General features: G+C 34.8%; 1 pseudogene; it reads left to right on the forward strand.

Annotated features, from left to right (window-relative positions):
- Positions 1–378: 378 nt before the first annotated feature.
- Positions 379–1,009, forward strand: LOC118591614 (annotated as a pseudogene).
- The last annotated feature ends 17,061 nt before the right edge of the window (positions 1,010–18,070 follow it).

Raw genomic sequence — 18,070 nt, forward strand, 5'->3', positions numbered from 1 at the left:
ATTAATTTATGTAAAGCTGATTAAAGAACACTTTATGTTTGCTATCATGATGATGACATGGAAACTTAGCTTAACAGAACATAATATTATAAACCTCTGTTCAGTTTCCACTTAACATTATGAATTTAATATAACTGTGCTATTATTTTTAGAAAAGCAAATAACACACTAATAAGATCTCTTTCCATTGTTCCACTAAGGACCTTCCTATTTTAATTAAAATATTATAAAAGATAATTTCGCTGAATATAATGTGTTTAAAAAATGCAAACTTGAACCATTGCAGTACATTGACCTCCATAGAGACAGCGCCGGGGCAAGCGAGAGCCGGACCGGCACTGGGCGACTCTGTGCCTTGCAGAGGAAAATCAACTAAACATGGGCAAAGGAGATCCTAAGAAGTCGAGAGGCAAAATGTCCTCATATGCATTCTTTGTGCAAACTTGCCAGGATGAACACAAGAAAAAGCACCCGATTCTTCTGTCAACTTCTCAGAGTTCTCGAAGAAGTGCTCAGAAAGGTGGAAGACCATGTCTGCTAAAGAAAAGGGGAAATTTGAAGACAAAGGCTCGTTATGAAAGAGAAATGAAAACCTACATCCCCCGCCAAAGGGGAGACCAAAAAGAAGTTCAAGGACCCCAATGCACCCAAGAGGCCTCCTTTGGCCTTCTTGTTCTGTTCTGAGTATCGCCCCAAAAATCAAAGGAGAGCACCCCGGCTTGTCCATCGGGGATGTTGCGAAGAAGCTGGGGGAGATGTGGAACAACACCGCTGCGGATGACAAGCAGCCCTGCGAGAAGAAGGCTGCCGAGCTGAAGGAGAAGTATGAGAAGGATATCGCTGCTACAGAGCTAAAGGAAAACCCGATGCGGCCAAGAAGGGGGTCGTCAAGGCTGAAAAGAGCAAGAAAAAGAAGGAAGAGGAAAATGAGGAGGAGGAGGATGAAGAGGACGAGGAAGAGGAGGAAGAAGAGGAAGACGAAGAGGAAGATGATGACGATGATGAATAAGTTGGTTCTAACGCAGTTTTATTTCTTGTCTATAAAGCATTTAACCCCCTGTACACAACTCACTCCCTTTAAAGAAAAAAATTGAAACGTAAGGCTGCGTAAGATTTGTTTTTAAACTGTAATGTGTCTTTTTTTTGTATAGATAACACACTACCGAATGTGTCTTTAGCTAGCCCTGTCCTGGTGGTATTTTCAATAGCCACTAACCTTGCCTGGTACAGTCTAGGGGTTGTAAACTGGCATGGAAATTTAAAGCAGGTTCTTGTTGGTGCACAGCACAAATTAGTTCTATATGGGGACGGTAGGTTTCTTTTGTTTTTGTTTTATTTTTTTGATTTTGTTTTATTTTTTTTCCATCTTCAGTTGTCTCTGATGCAAGTTATACGAAGATAATTGTAGTTCTGTTAACTGAATACCACTCTGTAATTGAAAAAAAAAATTGCAGCTGTTTTGTTGACATTCTGAATGCTTCTAAGTAAATACAATTTTTTTATTAGGAAAAAAATGCAAACTTAACATTGTCATTATGGATGTATAGCACAGATCATAAATAGCTTATTATGTGATACTGGAAAAACTACATTAGTTATTCTATATTAAAGATAACTATATATGAATACATAGAATCGAAAGAGTATAATATCAAAGCTAACCATGTAAAATGGCCTAACTTTTTTTGAATATATAGTTTCATAAAAGAAATGTGGCCTTCTTCATTTATTTTTAAATCTATGTTTGTGTACTTACTTGCAATGGCATGCATGTGGAGGTCAGAGGACAACTTGCTGGAATCAGTTGTCTTTCCACAGTGTTAGGGCCAGAGATTGAACATGGGTCATTAGGCCTAGCAGCTAAGTGCCTTTGCATATTGATCCATTTCATTTCCAATTATGGTAATTAACTGAGTATTATTTTGCAAAATATACTATTCAAAACTCTACATGTTTTACCACCATGGCTGGAAAACCAGAGCTGAACATGGCCAACAACAATAAATAGAATGAAAACTGGTGAGATGTTATCTTCCTTCCTTCCTTCCTTCCTTCCTTCCTTCCTTCCTTCCTTCCTTTCTTCCTTCCCTCCTTCCTTCCTTCCCTCCTTCCTTCCTTCCCTCCTTTCTTCCTTCCCTCCTTCCTTCCCTCCCTCCTTCCTTCCTTCCCTCCCTCCTTCCTTCCTTCCTTCCTTCCTTCCTTCCTTCCCTCCCTCCCTCCCTCCCTCCCTCCGTCCCTCCTTCCTTCCTTCCTTCCTTCCTTCCTTCCTTCCTTCCTTCCCTCCTTCCTTCCTTCCTTTCTTTCCTTTCCTTTCCTTCCCTTTCCTTTCCTTCTTCCTTTTTCTTTCTTAATTCTTCATTTTTGGTTTTTGAGTCAGGGTTTCTTTGTATTCTTCTGGCTGCCCTGGAACTCACTCTATAAACCAGGCTGACCCTAAATTCACCAAGATCACCTGCCTCTGTCTCCTTAGTACTGGAATTAAAAGCAGATGCTATCACACCTGACTCTTTTAGTCATATGCTTCATAATATTTTACTTATCTTGTTCAGCATTTGAATTCCTGTCCTAAACAAAGTATCTCATATAAGATTATATTTTTAAAATTAACATGTGCTCTGAAATATTCATGTTATACAATATTCGGTTACCATTTAAGTCCTGAATTTCTTTTTAAATAAGATTATCATTTAATCCCATCTTTTGAAGAATTTGTGTGTCTAGAATTTTCAGATTATTTAATCTCTCAAATTGTTCTGATTTATTAATTTCTCATAACATTTTTATGTTTAAAGATGCTCTGAGCAACATCAATATAAACATATAGCAAAAATTTGTCACAATTACTGTACATAATTTATATGCTTTACCTAATTTAAACATTTTTTATGGAATTTAAATACAATTCCTAGCATTCGGTACTCTATGAGATATGTAGGGTGCTGGCCTGTTGACATTCATTAAAAATTAAAATTTAAGTTGGCCTGATTTTTCTTCATTCAGTTTTTTCAGGTATGTTTTTATCCTTTTATTTCACAACATGTGTGTGGTCTAATGGGAGAAACAGATATAAAACGAAAGTAATTATTCCGTAGTTATTCCAATTGTAGATGTTACACAGACAGATTAGATTTGTGATGTAAACTTAAGGTTAGTGCATGCCATCAAGGGAGACCTCTCCATCAAGGGAGACCTCTCCAAGTAAGTGGTGCTTAAATGATGAAAATCAACTTGTAGAGCGAGTACTACATAAGCATAGGTTGTGTGAGATAATGTTTTAGTGGAAATTATACAATGATGATGAATTCTTCAAGTGAGTATGTTCATTTATGACATGAAAAACGAATAATACATTGGTTAAATTAGAAAGACAATGTGGAGAGAGCACTACACAAGATTGAAGAATAGAGTTTCTGTCCTAAACATACACAAAATATTATCAGCAAAGTTAATGGGACTCTTCATTAAATAAATAAATGAGGGAGAAAAAGTACTGATAATTTATCCCATATTGACCCAGCATGTTGCTTTAAATAACAAGATGGTATAAACATTATTGGTCTCCTGAACTGGAGATTTGGAATATTTTGTACCCTTAAACACTGTAAACATATGCTAGGCAGTTAACACTAAAGTGGAATAGATTTCTCAACTTGGAAGAGTTAATGTTTTTAAATCTTCTTATGGAATGTTTAAAAGAAGGAGTATAAAAATTAATGGATAAATGTTGGACATTTATATTGGAAGTTCTTAGATACTTGGAAGTAAACCTACTCAATTACTATTTCTTAACTTTTGTGGTAAATAAGTGTTAGTTTCTCTAGGGTAAACAGAAATGGAATTTAATGGTCACATAGTAACTGTTTTTCTACCTAGGATTATATTAAAAGTTCTTAATGGGAATCAACCAATAAACATTCAATCACTTGTGGCCATAGATTTAAGTCAATGAGGGGAAAATCAAGGTAATTTGAGTTATAGAGTCACAGAGAAAGGATACATATGTTAATCCTAAATGCAGATAAGTACAACAAATGTAGCTATGATATTAATATAGCTAGTCCCATTCTACTGTTTTACCATAACTCAAAAATAATGAATATCACAACTATCTGCCAGAACAGAGAGAAATGAGAGACACCAAATAAGCTTCCAGGGCAGTTCCTCACCTACCCAACTCAGACTCACACTAGCATGGAGGGAGGTAGTTGCTTCAACTGCTACTAAAAGTCCCTTATATCACAATGTATTCAAGACCTGGACTATTAGCATTGCAAATACTTCATTGATATCTTTCTCTGTGTGTGCTATTATTTACTTCATTTCCAAGTTAGAAAACTAAAGAATACCTATGTTAAAGACTTTGTCAAAGTCACTGTTATTAAATATTGATGCAAATTTTAGTGTAAGAAAACAGTCTGAAGAATCTGTAGTCTTTAAAAGACATTGCAAAGCATTCTTCCAGAACCTAAGAATTATTAATAACTACAGTTAAATATATTTTGTAATCCCATAATGGTATATAATTTAATCATGCATCATTTAATTCAATATATAACATTGAAGAATGCAGTTCTACAGGCTTCAAATTAAATCATCTCCATTTCTTCATCAATGTTCATTCACACATACAATGTTCTCATTCACTGACCATATAATTTTCTAGGCAGGCAATCTACCTTTGAGTTACATATTCAGACTTTGCCACATAATTTTCTATCACTTCAGTATTCATTTAGACACTGAATTTTTTAAAAAAGTAGTTGAAGTTATACATAAATAATAAGGGGAATGTTTGCTTAATTTTTATATCACTGTACTATCAACCTAAGAGTTAAGTAATACTCTTAAAACATATTTATCCTGCTCACAATCCCCTAATTTGGGAATCATTTTAGAGCTCCAAATCAATTTGTTTATATGTTAAGCTAGAATAGAGCAAGGCAAGGGAATTATGAAGCTTAGTGGCAGCATGGGTGTGAAAAGTGGGTAGCTCTTTCTAATTCAGAGAAGCCTTTTCAACCTCAAGCCCACTGAAAGAAAATTATGAAACAATCATAAGTCAGTCCTTTGAAATTATCATATAACACACCTCAAACCCTTAAACTACCAGTGATGAATTAAGATAAAATTATTCAAGAATACTCTGCCTGGTAAGATATAGTTAAGAACAGGAAAATGAAAACAGACATAAAGCATGTCCTCTGCCATCACAGAAACCATTACCATTGGAATTTGAATTCTTGTCAAGTTAGGGAAGTGTAATTTCCTTTATTAATCAAATTTTAAATTTTAATTATTGGAATAATACACAAATTTAATTTAATATAGAGATTCTTGTGATATTTGAGAGTGTTGAGAAATTATGTAACCATTCTAAATTTTCATCAAAGAAACTGGAGTTTTCGCTTCATTGAATCTGAAGAAACATTGTGAAAGAAACAGAAAGTTTATTCATGTCCAAAGACCTGCATTTTTTTTTCTTTGGTTTTTCTTTTGGTTTTTCTCTGTATCTTTGGAGCCTGTCCTGGACTAGCTCTGTAGACCAGGCTGGCCTCGAACTCACAGAGATCTGCCTGCCTCTACCTCCCGAGTGGTGTGATTACAGGCGTACACCATCACCACCTGGTCCTGTATTCTTTAAAGATCCTTTATGAATGAAAAAGATAAATTGGAAACTTAAATGGCTAAGGTAATTTAAAATAAAATAAACTATATTGATACAAAGATGTGTAGAAACATTTGAAATATTAATTGAATTAAAAATAACATTAACTACCAGTATCTGTAAGTAAGTAATAAACAGATCTTAGATAATCACTATACAAAGCATAGAAAGATTCATTTTTATCTCAATGTAATAAAATTATCAATAATCATGAAATGCTTGTCTTATTTTTCTTTTAAATACTATTAAGTATAGTAAATGCAATATCATAAAATACAAATGAATGAACTAACAGAAGACATAATAACTTTAAAAGTTCAACTTTATGCAACAGAATAAAAACACTGATAATTTATACTGGTAGAATGAATAAACACCCCAACATACACACATCTAAATTAATTTTTATTCAAAATATAAAACCTGGATACTTATTTAAGTAACATATTTTAAAAGGTAATGGAAATTAATCATGCAATAAGAAACTTTTAATATTATCATAGTCTCCACTGAATCATCACCATACAACAGAGGTGACAGGAGGAGAAATATTTGTTCTTTTTAAATGTGTGACCTGTGGAAGGTCTAACACACTCCAGTGGAAGAATATTTGCAGCCAACAGAAATGGGAGTTAACTGATTAATTTTCAAAAAGTAGGGGGAAAATGTAGTTGGGTATAGACAGGAGAGTGAATAAGGGAGGAAGTGGTGAGGGGACAACATACTAAAAATACAATGTTTGAAATTCTCCAAGTCTCACTTATCAATGTTCATCAATCCAATGAAAATTGTTGGTACAAACAAATTAAATGAGGTAAATGTATTGATGTTGATATAATGAAATCAGTAATGTATATTAGTTTATAGACATATATTAGTACAGGACTACAGTGAAATAATTATATTTATGCTTGTCTATTGTTTTTTACTTCATTTTTGCTTTTTGTTTTCCTTTATTATATAAATTAGCAGTTTGAAAACAAGTTAAAATGTTTCTAAAATGGAATATTCATAGATTCCTAAGAATGAAGATTGATGGAAAGAAACTGGCTATAATGATCAAGGAAAAAAATGAAATGAAGTCCTTCCAAAGGGTGCTACAAGGGAGATTCATTGCAAAGTGACTTTTGGATATTCTTTGGTGGCTAGATTTGAGTGTAGTATCTCAAACACACACCTGGATACGTGGATACGATTTCTTACTTCTGTTGTTCAAGCATAGGAACAGTGGTCTGGACCACCTGCTGTTAGCCATCTGTTGCATGGTGGAAGTTGACATATTAGCCTTAACCTCATTTAACAAAACACTATTTTAAATGCTATAAAACTAGCAAATGGAGGCGAAAGAGTTTGCAACCATTTTTAGGACAAAAAATGGAATGACTTCCATAAAAATAATTTTCAAAGTTATAACTTTAATTTTAACCAGTTATTCAAAGGGAATTTCAAATTAGAGGTAAAATTCTATTTTTGTGTTGTTATGGAAAGAGATTTACAGCTGAAGGTTTACTCATGAATAGCATGATTCTACCCTTGGGAATACATTGCTAATTCTAATAAGTTAATGTGAACACAGAGAAAATGAGATTATCATATCTGATCAATATTGAGTTTCCATCCTACCATGTTTATCAGTAACTCAACTGAATAATATCTATGCTACATCAATTATGAAATAAGCAGGTATTATTAAGCAAGACTATTTGAAAACTGAAATGTAAATTGAAAACAAAAGTATTAAAAAGATATTTTCAACTTAAAAAATCAGTTACATAGCACAGGAACTTAGTTTTAAGAAGACTCACTGTATTATTTTTAGAAGTATATTAAAAATTAATGACTGTCAAATATATTTAAAAATGATTTTGTGATGGAAAATATTTAAGAATACTGGGGGTGTATAAAATTTTAAAAGTTCACTTATTAAGTGACTTCTCAAAATTTACTTTTTATAATATGTATTGTGAATTTATACAAGGGAATGGCATTAATTAAAGGTTCAGAAATATTTGGAGAGATGGCTTAAAATTTAAGAAAATGTTGTTTTCCTGCAGAGAATCCACTTTGGAGGCTCATAATCACCTGTGATTCCAGTTCAATGCAGTCCAATGCCCTCTTCTTTCCTCCACAATAACTTGCATATGTACAATGCCCCCCAACTCCTCTCCCCCAATCTAAAAATAAAGATAAACTAGACTTAAAATAATTTAACATATGAAATTTCCCTTTTTCAACACACCATTTTGGGGCATTAATATTCCTTACTATATACTCTGTTATAGAAGTGCATAAAGGATGAGTGGAGGGAAGGCAGGGGTTGGGGGAATTGGAGGAGGGATGAGAGGGGAATCTGTGGTTGGTATGTAAAAATGAATAAGATAATTTTTAAAAATTGCTGTAAGTTGAGAAAAATGTTTAATTTCATAACTTTGTTATGGTTTCTCTTGCTGTACTGAAGCACCATGATTAAAGAAATTTGTAAAAGAAATTTCCAAATGTGGCTCATGGTTTCATAAGGTTAGCATTCATGGTACTAGATCAGAAATAGCTGAGTCTTCACATCTTGACTCATAAGTAGGATGTGGAGAATAATCCCTGGAAACGGTGTGAATCTTTGGAAACTCAAAGCTCAACAATAATGGCACACTGTCCTTCCACAAAGACACAACTCTTAATCCTTCCCAAACAGTTCCACCAACCTGGGGCACGTATTTAACTATATGACTATATGGCAGCCATTCTCATTCAGTCTACCAAACTCCAATTATTAACCACTATTGACTGGTGGCTACACCATGCATTTAGTCCAGTTTCCAAAGTCTCTATAATATTTCAGTGTCCACAATGTTGAAAATTTAAAACTTCAAAATCTCCTCTGAGACTCAAAGCAATCTCTTAATGGCAGCCTCTGTAAAAGCAAATTATATACTCTCAAAAGTAAATGGAATGTATTATGTATTACATTTACAAAGGAGAGAAGTCTGAACATAGTGAAAAAATACTAGACTAAATCAGAGGAAACTTCATTTCTGGAGAAGAAAGATAAAATAATGGGCAGTTCATGAGTCGAAAAATAATAAATTGATTGTTTTGCTAATTGCCTGTAGAAATTTATCTTATAATTATTGCTACTAATTTGTACTTACTTAAGAGTCAGTGAAATGCTTAGAGTCTTCATCGGGATTAAATTAAATTTTCCTTCACTTTCTAAATTTTTAAGGTAAAATTTCAGTTGGAATAACAGAAAGAATCAGTTGTTTTTAAAACTAATGTCTCCTGAAAAAAAAAAATGGCAATATGAATATCTGAATTCAAAAGACACAATTATAACATGCTAGATAAAACAATGGATAATTGGCAATATGAATCACATTCACTAGTGAATACTAAATAACTTCTTTTAATAAGCTACATGAACAGACTTACATAGATTATGCTTTCTGCTAACAAAAGTTAGCAAAACCATTTGTATGTTCATAAAGATTTTGTTTTCTTACTAAGTTTATGCTTCCACACTTTTATATATGAGTACCAAGCATTTTGATCACTCCTCTCCTTACACTCTCCCTTGTTTGTCTCCCGTCACTATCAATGCCTTCCAAACTCCACAACCTATGAGGTCCTTTCTTGGATTTGTCTATTCTTACATTTATTTTATGACTCACCAAGTTTAACCAGGGCCCATTGTGTGTCCATGGATTTGGAGCTATGCTTTGAAGACATGTGGACTCACCAGCAGGTAGAGAGCTAGATATACCAATGACTCCCTGCTCCCCTCAAATCTTATCCTTTGACAGTGATTGTTAAATTAATACTGGTGTCCTTTTCAGTGTCTTTAATAATAAATTTATTAATTTACCAATCACATACAAAAATATCTGTTAAAAATTTAAAGCTTGTCACCCAGCACAAACTCAAGTCAAAGTGGATGAAAGACCTCAACATAAATCCAGATACACTGAATCTAACAGAAGAGAAAGTAGTAAATAATCTTGAATGCACTGACTGGCACAGAAGACAACTTCCTCAACAAACACCAAAAGCACAGGCAGTAAGATTGACAATTAATAAATGAGACCTTATGAAAATGAAAACTTTCTGCAAGGCAAAGGATACTGTCAATAGGACAAAAAGGTAGCCTTCAGAATGGGAAAAGATTTTCACTAACCCCACATCCAATGGAGGGTTGATTTTAAAAATATATAAAGAACTTAAGAAACTAAATATCAACAAATCAAATAATCCAATTAAAACTGGGATTTAGATTTAAACAGAATTCTCAACAGAAGAATCTCAAATGGCCAAGAAACACTTAAGGAGATGGTCAACATCCTTAGCCATCAGGTGAATGCCTGCCAAAATGGCTAAGACAAAACACAAGTGATGGTTCATGATGGAGAGGATGGGGAGCAAGGGGAACACTCCTTCATTGCTGGTGAGAGCGCAAACTTGTACAGCCACTTCAGAAGTCAATGTGGCAGTTTCTCAGAAAACTGAGACTCAATCTATTATAAGATCCAGCTGTACCACTCTTGGGCATATACCTAACAGATGCTCAATCATACCACAAGGACAAATGCTCAACTATGTTTATATCCAATTCATTTGTAATAGCCAGAACCTGGAAACAACTTAGATGTCTCTCAACCAAAGAATACCTAAATAAAATGTGATACATTTACATAAAGGAGTATTATTCAGCTGTTAAAAACAAGGACACCAGGAAATTTGAAGGCAAATATATGGAATTAGAAAAAATAAATAAAATCATTCTGAGGGTGGTACCACAGACTGAGAAAGAAGTAAGGTGAGATTACTAAGAGTCTGGAAAGAGGGAAGGGCATTCAAAGTCAGTTAAAAACGTGGATCAAGATAATTTCCCAGGAATCTACAAGTATAACTCCAGCTAAGACTCTTAGCAATAGAAGATGCATAGCCTGAACTGGCCATTTCCTGTGACCAGATTTGTGCCAAGCCCAATTATCATCAGAGAGGCTTCAATCAGCAACTGACAGAAACAAATTTAGACCCACAGCCCAACAGATGGATTTTGTGGGATCCTGGAGAAGTGTTGTAGAAAGGATAGTAGGAGCCAGAGAGTACCACAAGAAAACCCACAGAATCGATTCACCTAGTCTCATAGGAGCTCGTAGAGGCTGTGTTGACAACCATGGAACCTGAATGGGGCTGACATGCACTCTGCACATGTTGCAGTTGAGTAGCTTGGTCCTCTTGTGGGACTCCTAACAGTGGGAATAGGAGCTGTCTCTGAGTCTTTTTTTTTTTTTTTTCTCTTTTTTTTTTCAAGACAGGGTTTCTCTGTGCAGCTTCCGTGCCTGTTCTGGATCTCACTCTGTAGACCAGGCTGGCCTCGAACTCACAGAGATCCACCTGGCTCTGCCTCCCAAGTGCTGGGATTAAAGGCATATGCCACCACCACCTGGCCTCTGACTCTTTTACTGGCTTTGGGAACCTCACTCTCCTTGTACTGATAGCCTGGCTCTGCCTTAAACATGGGGAGGTGCTTAGTGTTAATGCAACTTATTATTTTGGGTCTTGTTGATACTCATGAGGGAGCTTTCCTTTCCTAAACAGGAACAGTGGATGAGTGGATTGGGGGGGTTTGAGGGAGGAATGGGGGAGAGGGTCTGAGAGGGGAGGGTGGTGAAGGGGGGCTATGGCTGGGATATAAAATAAATAAATTTATTAAAAAATTTAAAGCCTGTAAAATTTTGAATAAATTTATAAATTCTCTTTCCTTAAGCAAATGTTTTAAATCCACAGTCAATAATATAAAATTTTGAAAAATAAAATTCAATGTTTCATTATTAAACTTTAAAATTGAGTTTGATTTTCTTTTTAAAATGTGTATAGTCATGCCAGGCAGTGGTGGCACATGCCTTTAAAAGCAGCACTCAGGAGGCAGAGTCAGGTGGATCTCTGTAAGTTTGAAGCCAGCCTGGTCTATAGCATGAGATCTAGGACAGGCACCAAAGCTTCACAGAGAAACCATGTCCCAAAAATCCAAATAAAAAAATGTACATTCATGTGAACTTTATCAATAATTTTATTAGGCATGAATGTACTATATGCTGAAAGTTTTAAAATATTTTTTGATAATCAGCCTTTTAATAGCCAAAGGATTGCCCTTTAGATGGCTTTACTACTATCTGAATCAGCTCACACAGAATTAATTCATAAAAATTATCTTCCTTTCATAGAGTTCACTAAACTCTACTCTCTGTTATCCACCACAAAGGGCTTAGATTCTCCCCAGTTAATCAAAACTTGGACAGTCATGTTATATCTTAGTTTTCTGTAGTTCTTTTTTTAAGTAAGTATTTTTATTTTACAATGAATTTAATTTTACATATCCACCACAGATTCCTCTAGTTACCTGTAGTTCTTTGTCTGGTCATGGGGTCCCATGATCCAACCCTCTTCCAGGGCAGTAAGCCTATTAGTATTGTCATTTTTGAGAGCTTGTTTATGATTACATAATGTTTCAGTATCAATTTTGTAGCTTCATCATCATCTCTAGGAGACATGGTCTCATAACAGATTTCCTGCTTCTCTGGCACTTAAAAATTTACTTCCCTTTGTATGTTCTCTGAACCTCAGTGCAAGAGTTGTAGTCACCAGAATCTCACAGTCATTACACTTGTTGAGGATCCAGGTAGGCTAACTAGATTTCACTTACATTTCTCCATTCTGATCTCCTTAGTATTCTTCTAGAACTCTACTCCTACCCACCTCAGCCCATCCCCCCCAGGTGTTCTTTGTTTCACTGGGACTGGTCATTAACCCTGACATATAATCCTAAAATGTGTTTTTGTTCAATTATTTATGTTGACTAAGGGAGGGTTCACATTTGATTAAATTAGACTCAACCTTGTAGCCGACATAACTGGAATCGCTAGGTTGCTCTTTTGTTCACATTTTTAAAAGATCGCATATTCTAAAGATTCTGTGATTTTGATTGAAAATATGTTACCATTATGAAATATAAGTGACCATACAAATAGACAAAGAAACTGTTAATATTGTCACCTTCAGTATGCTATAAATATTTTTAGTAGGCAGAGTCAACATGACTATTGCATTAAAATTAAATGCATTATCAGGAAGAAAAAGATGGGGACTTCCCAGTGAAATTTTTAGGTTGATATGTATATACTACCATGCCATCGGCAAACAAAGATGCTTTGAATTCTTCCCTTCCAATTTGTATTCTCTTGATCTTCTTCAGGTATCTTATTGCTCTAAGACTTAACATAATATATTGAATTGATATAGAGGGCGTGGACACTCTTGTCTTGTCTGATTTTAGTGGAATTGCTTTGAGTTTCTCTTCTTGTAATGGGTATGGTTGGGAGAGCAGATGGGGAAGACCTGGGAGGAGTAGAAGCAGGGGCCTGGCTGTAATCAGGATAGGTTGTATGTGAAAAGGATCTCTTCATTCAAAGGGAAGAAAAGTAATGAGATTATAATATTATTACTAAAAATAACTCCAGAGAAACTAAAAGTAGCCTAGTCAGACCATATGTTCATATTACTGACTATAAGTTGTGAAATATTTAAAAATAAAAAAATAGTCAATTATTAACATGGTTAATTTCTGTGGATATCCACAACTATTGCTTTCCATGGCTTGTATAATAAAAAAAAAAGTAGAAGCAATGGTATTCACAATGCAGTTTTCAGTGCTTATTACTTGGTAATGCACCTCTGAGCTATCCTTCTAATTTTTATAAACTGCTTTGTTTTGTCATATCTTTTTTCGAAAATGAGCAATATTATAGTTTGACTATTTTAGGGCAAAAATAGAATTGTTCATACTATAAATTAATTTTATTTGTCATGCCTCTATAAGAACAAGAAGAAAAAAATGAAGCTGATAAAATAGCTTAATGGATTGTCTTCTGCCCCTGAATCTAACAACTTCAAATCAGTCCTTCAAACATACAAGATGAAAGGAGAAAATTCAGTCTTCAAGGATGTTGCCTGACATTCATAGACAAATAGTGCTGTTTGCTCTCCTCCTTAACACCAAAACAATAAGTGTAAAAGAAATTAAAACCCTAAGAGGCCAATATTAATAAAATACTTACAATAAATTGGAAAATACATTCCTTCTAGTGCTCTGTTATTTACCTCAGATAATGAAGACTAATAGCTTGAAATTGACAGTTTAATCCTCATGTTTTTTAATATCCTGCTATTCTTGTGGTAATCTTGGAGTGTTTACAAAATTTTTTGTTCCAACAAATATGTAATTACTATCTCTAAAGTTCCTGGAAGAATTTACACTAAAAAGTGAATTTCTGGGAATAATGTCAAAATGTTGATTAATTACTATTAACCGATACAATGATATCATTACTTAGAACATCAATCTTACAAGTAGGACCATTACAAGAGAATAAAATTACTTAGATTACTAAAGTTCACAATTCATACATTTATTAAATCTATTGAAATGTGGGAAACAGAACACCAAGGTTATATGCTGTTTATAAGGTACCTAATAGAAATAGGTATTTTGTTTTTATTTCCAAATTGCAATGTTATGATTTTTAATAAAGTTACACACTGTTAAGATCTCCATTACATTATGCCATGCACATTTCAGAGACATGGTAATATTTCTTTGAAGGAACAAATCTAATACATGTTTAGCTCAAATTATTTTTCAAAAGATTTTCAATGTGCAAAATTATTATTTCCTTCCAACATTTCCAAAATATTTATGTACTATTGAATAACACAGAAGAGGGCAAGTTAAATTAAAAATATGTTTATTAAAAATGTATATATGGAGTTAAGATAAGATGTATCAAAAATGACTATAAAAGATGCATTTTCAATAAGTTAGAGAATATGATATTTCACTGTATTCTGTGTTTTTAATACTCCCCATCTCTGTGTTTCATTTGTATATATTTTTGATATATTTTTCAGGTGTCATTTAATTACAGTTCTAATCTTCATTATAAAGAATAAATTCCAACCATAATCTAAAACATTTGTAATCCCAGCTATTTGTTTTTAAAGAACTTTCTGTCAAGAGCGAATGAACCCTTGCCACAGGTGGTAATCCTTAATTAGTATGTATCCTCAAGGAAAACCCAATTCCCTGACTAGTTGGAGCTGGTATAATGCAGTGTCATGCTTATTGTACATAATAACCCATAATCCATTTCAAGGACCCTGAACCACTTAGAGAGGAAGAAGACTTGATTTATTGCTTAAAATAGAGGGAAGTTCAGATAGAAATTATCAATGTTTTAAGTAAAGAAAAGAAATAAGTAGCAATATAATAGATGTTATGCTAATACTTTTCTTATCTAAAAATGACGTGGGACTACATTTCATAAAATTATTTTAAAATACAAATGGTGAATAATAGTGAGTATCATCCAACAGAGTGAATATAACTTATTCATAAATAAAGGAAATATAGTAGGAATCTTAAAAGTTCTTATTAATGAAACCAAACCCGAGGCAAGTTATTGGGGTGAATGCTGGAAGATCAGAGAAGCAGAACAAGCCACAGCTATCTCACCTTGCTAGTTCCTCAGGTGATCCTGTTTCCTCAGGCTGGAAGCTTCTGAGTCCTCCTCCACATGAATCTCAGCTGAACTGTGTTGCTCCAAAGCTTAAACTAACTACATGCTTTTTCCTCTTTAGTTCCTGGTCCTCACGCCTTATATACCTTTTTCTTTCTGCCCCCATTCCCTGGGGTTAAAGGTTGTGTTTCTGGGATTAAAGGCGTGGGTCACCATGCTTAGCTGTTTCTAAAGTGGCCTTGAACACATAGAGATCCACCTGGCTCTGCCTCCCAAGTGCTGGGATTAAAGGCGTGTGCTACCACCGCCCAACTTCTGTTAGGGCTTACTCTTCCTATTTTCTAGCCACCAGTTTTGGCTTTGTTCTAGTGGCTGTCTGTTCTCTGACTCCAGATATGTTTATTTTAGGGAACACACAATATTTCAGGGAACACAATACCCACCACAAGGAAATATATGAAGTGAAAAATCACTAAGATCTCATGACTGTTTTATTGCATGTCTAACAAATGTAAACATATCAAACAAATATATTTGCAGTTCCACATGTACTTCACAGTTATTATGAATTATGAGGAAAATTCATTATGACATTATGAGTAAAAGTGAATTATTAAAATAAACTATAGAAGATATTCTATTTTCCCAGTATTAGAAAAGTCTAAGGAATAGATAAAATAAATTTAATATGTGAATTCCACTATGATGTTCAATTTGACTTATACAATAAACAAGACTGTAAGAATTACTTGATGATATTCATACTATATATTTTATTTAAATGTTTGAGTAATTAGAAAGTATATAATATGTATTTTCTTTTCCTAATTTGGAGTGGCTTATTTGTGTAAGTATTAGGAAAGAAGTTTACAAATTGAAAGGAGTATAAACAATATTGAAGGAACTTGTAAAATACTAGATAAATCAAATTATACGGCTTTTGCTTTGGTGCAGAGACCTGTCCAGTCCCCTCTCAATACCTTTATTGTCAAATCATGAAAAAAGCAACTGTCTTTTAAGCACAGAATACAAGATATTCTCCAGATCTGTCCATAAAATAGAAAGGAAATTAGATTGCACTGTTTTCTTAGTTTCTGTATTTTACACAAGGCTCTCTGTACTCTTTGACAATGGGCAAAATAATTCATAACTGTGACCTTAAGATGCCCTGTGCTGTATTGAATAAGGGAGAATCAATCCATGGTCTGCACAGAGGATGCATTCTGTGGACATGCATGAGAGCAACTCAATTTGAAAACAATGTGTTTGCTTTCTTTCAGATAGAGCTAGTCAGTCTGTACTTAGGAATTTCCAAACTGGGAGATAGGGTATACATTTATGAAATTTAGTTGTTGAAACATGTAACAATTTAGGAAATTTTAAAATATTTATATATTCATTTGGAGACATAAAAGTTATCACAACTCAATTTTTAGTTTTTTAAATTTTATTTCTCATTTTTCTTTATTAAAAAATTTTCTATTCACTCCACATGCTATCCACAGACACCCCCTCCTCCCTTCTCTCATCCCCCAGCCCTCTTTCCCAAGCCACCCTGCATCCCCACATCCCCCAAATCGAGGTCTCCCATAGGGAGTCAGCAGAGCCTAGCACACTGAACCTAGGTAGGTCCAAGCCCCTTCCCACTGCACGAAGGCTGTGCAAGGTGTCACACCATAGTCACCAGATTCCAGAAGCCTGCCCATAGACCAGGGGCGGATCCTGATTTCCCTGCCTGGGTATCCACCAAACAGTTTGAGCCAAACAACCGTCTTTCATATCCAGAGGGCCTAGTCCAGTCCCATGAGGGCTCCACAGCCACCAGGCAACACTGTTCACGGGCTTCCACTAGTGTGGCCGGTCATCTCTGCACATCTTCCCATCATGATCTCCAAGTCCTCTGCCTGAAGAATCCCTCCTCTCTCTCAACAATTGGATTCCCATAGCTCAGCCTGGTGCCTGGCCATGCATCTCTGTATCTGCCTCCATCTGTCACTGGACAAAGGCTCTATGATGACAGCTAGGTTTTTTGCTAGGCTGGTCACCAGAGTAGACTGGTCCAGGCACCCTCTGGACCACTGCCAGCAGACTAAGGTGGGGTCAACCTTGTGGATTCCTGACAGCCTCCCCAGCACCCTGCCTCTTCCTGTTCCCATGATGACCTCATCTCTCATGGTATCTTCCTCCCTGCCCTCCCACTCTGTCCCTGTTCCAGCTTGACCCTCCTATTTCCCTATGTTCTCATCCCCCACTCCTCGACCTCTGCCACCACCCCCACCCAGTCCATTCCTGTAGATCTCATCCTCTTCTCCTTCACAGGGTCATCCATGTGTCCCTCCTAGGGTCTTTTCCTGCTAGCTAGCCACTCTGGTGTATTGCAACGCAATTTAATTGCAAGTTTAGGTGATTATTTTCAACATAGCAGCTACCATATATTTTATAATAATGCTTATATTCCATGTTCTTTGACTTAAAATACTTATTTCTTTACTTACTCAATATAAGTGACTTACAAATCACTTATCAACTTAGCTAAAAAGCTTTGTATTGTTTTCACTTTTTGATTGAAATATTCTAAAATATTCTTTTATTATTTTTGTAATTTTTTTTTACCTAATATCTTCCTGGAATTTGTTGTTATAGCCAATATCGAGGACCAAAGGTAGAATTTATTGTATTTCCCATTAAGCCTTCCCATTAAATTTTTCATAGATAATGGTACAAAAAACTCACTCCAGAATTAAAAATTGAAAACAAATGTTTTATATTTTTGTACACTAGTTGGTTATTTCTTTCAAAAAATCATTTTCAACTTCTTTTTCAGAGACTGGGCTGC

Source organism: Onychomys torridus, chromosome 9 (genome assembly GCF_903995425.1).
Source record: "Onychomys torridus chromosome 9, mOncTor1.1, whole genome shotgun sequence".
Classification (NCBI taxonomy): Eukaryota; Metazoa; Chordata; class Mammalia; order Rodentia; family Cricetidae; genus Onychomys; species Onychomys torridus.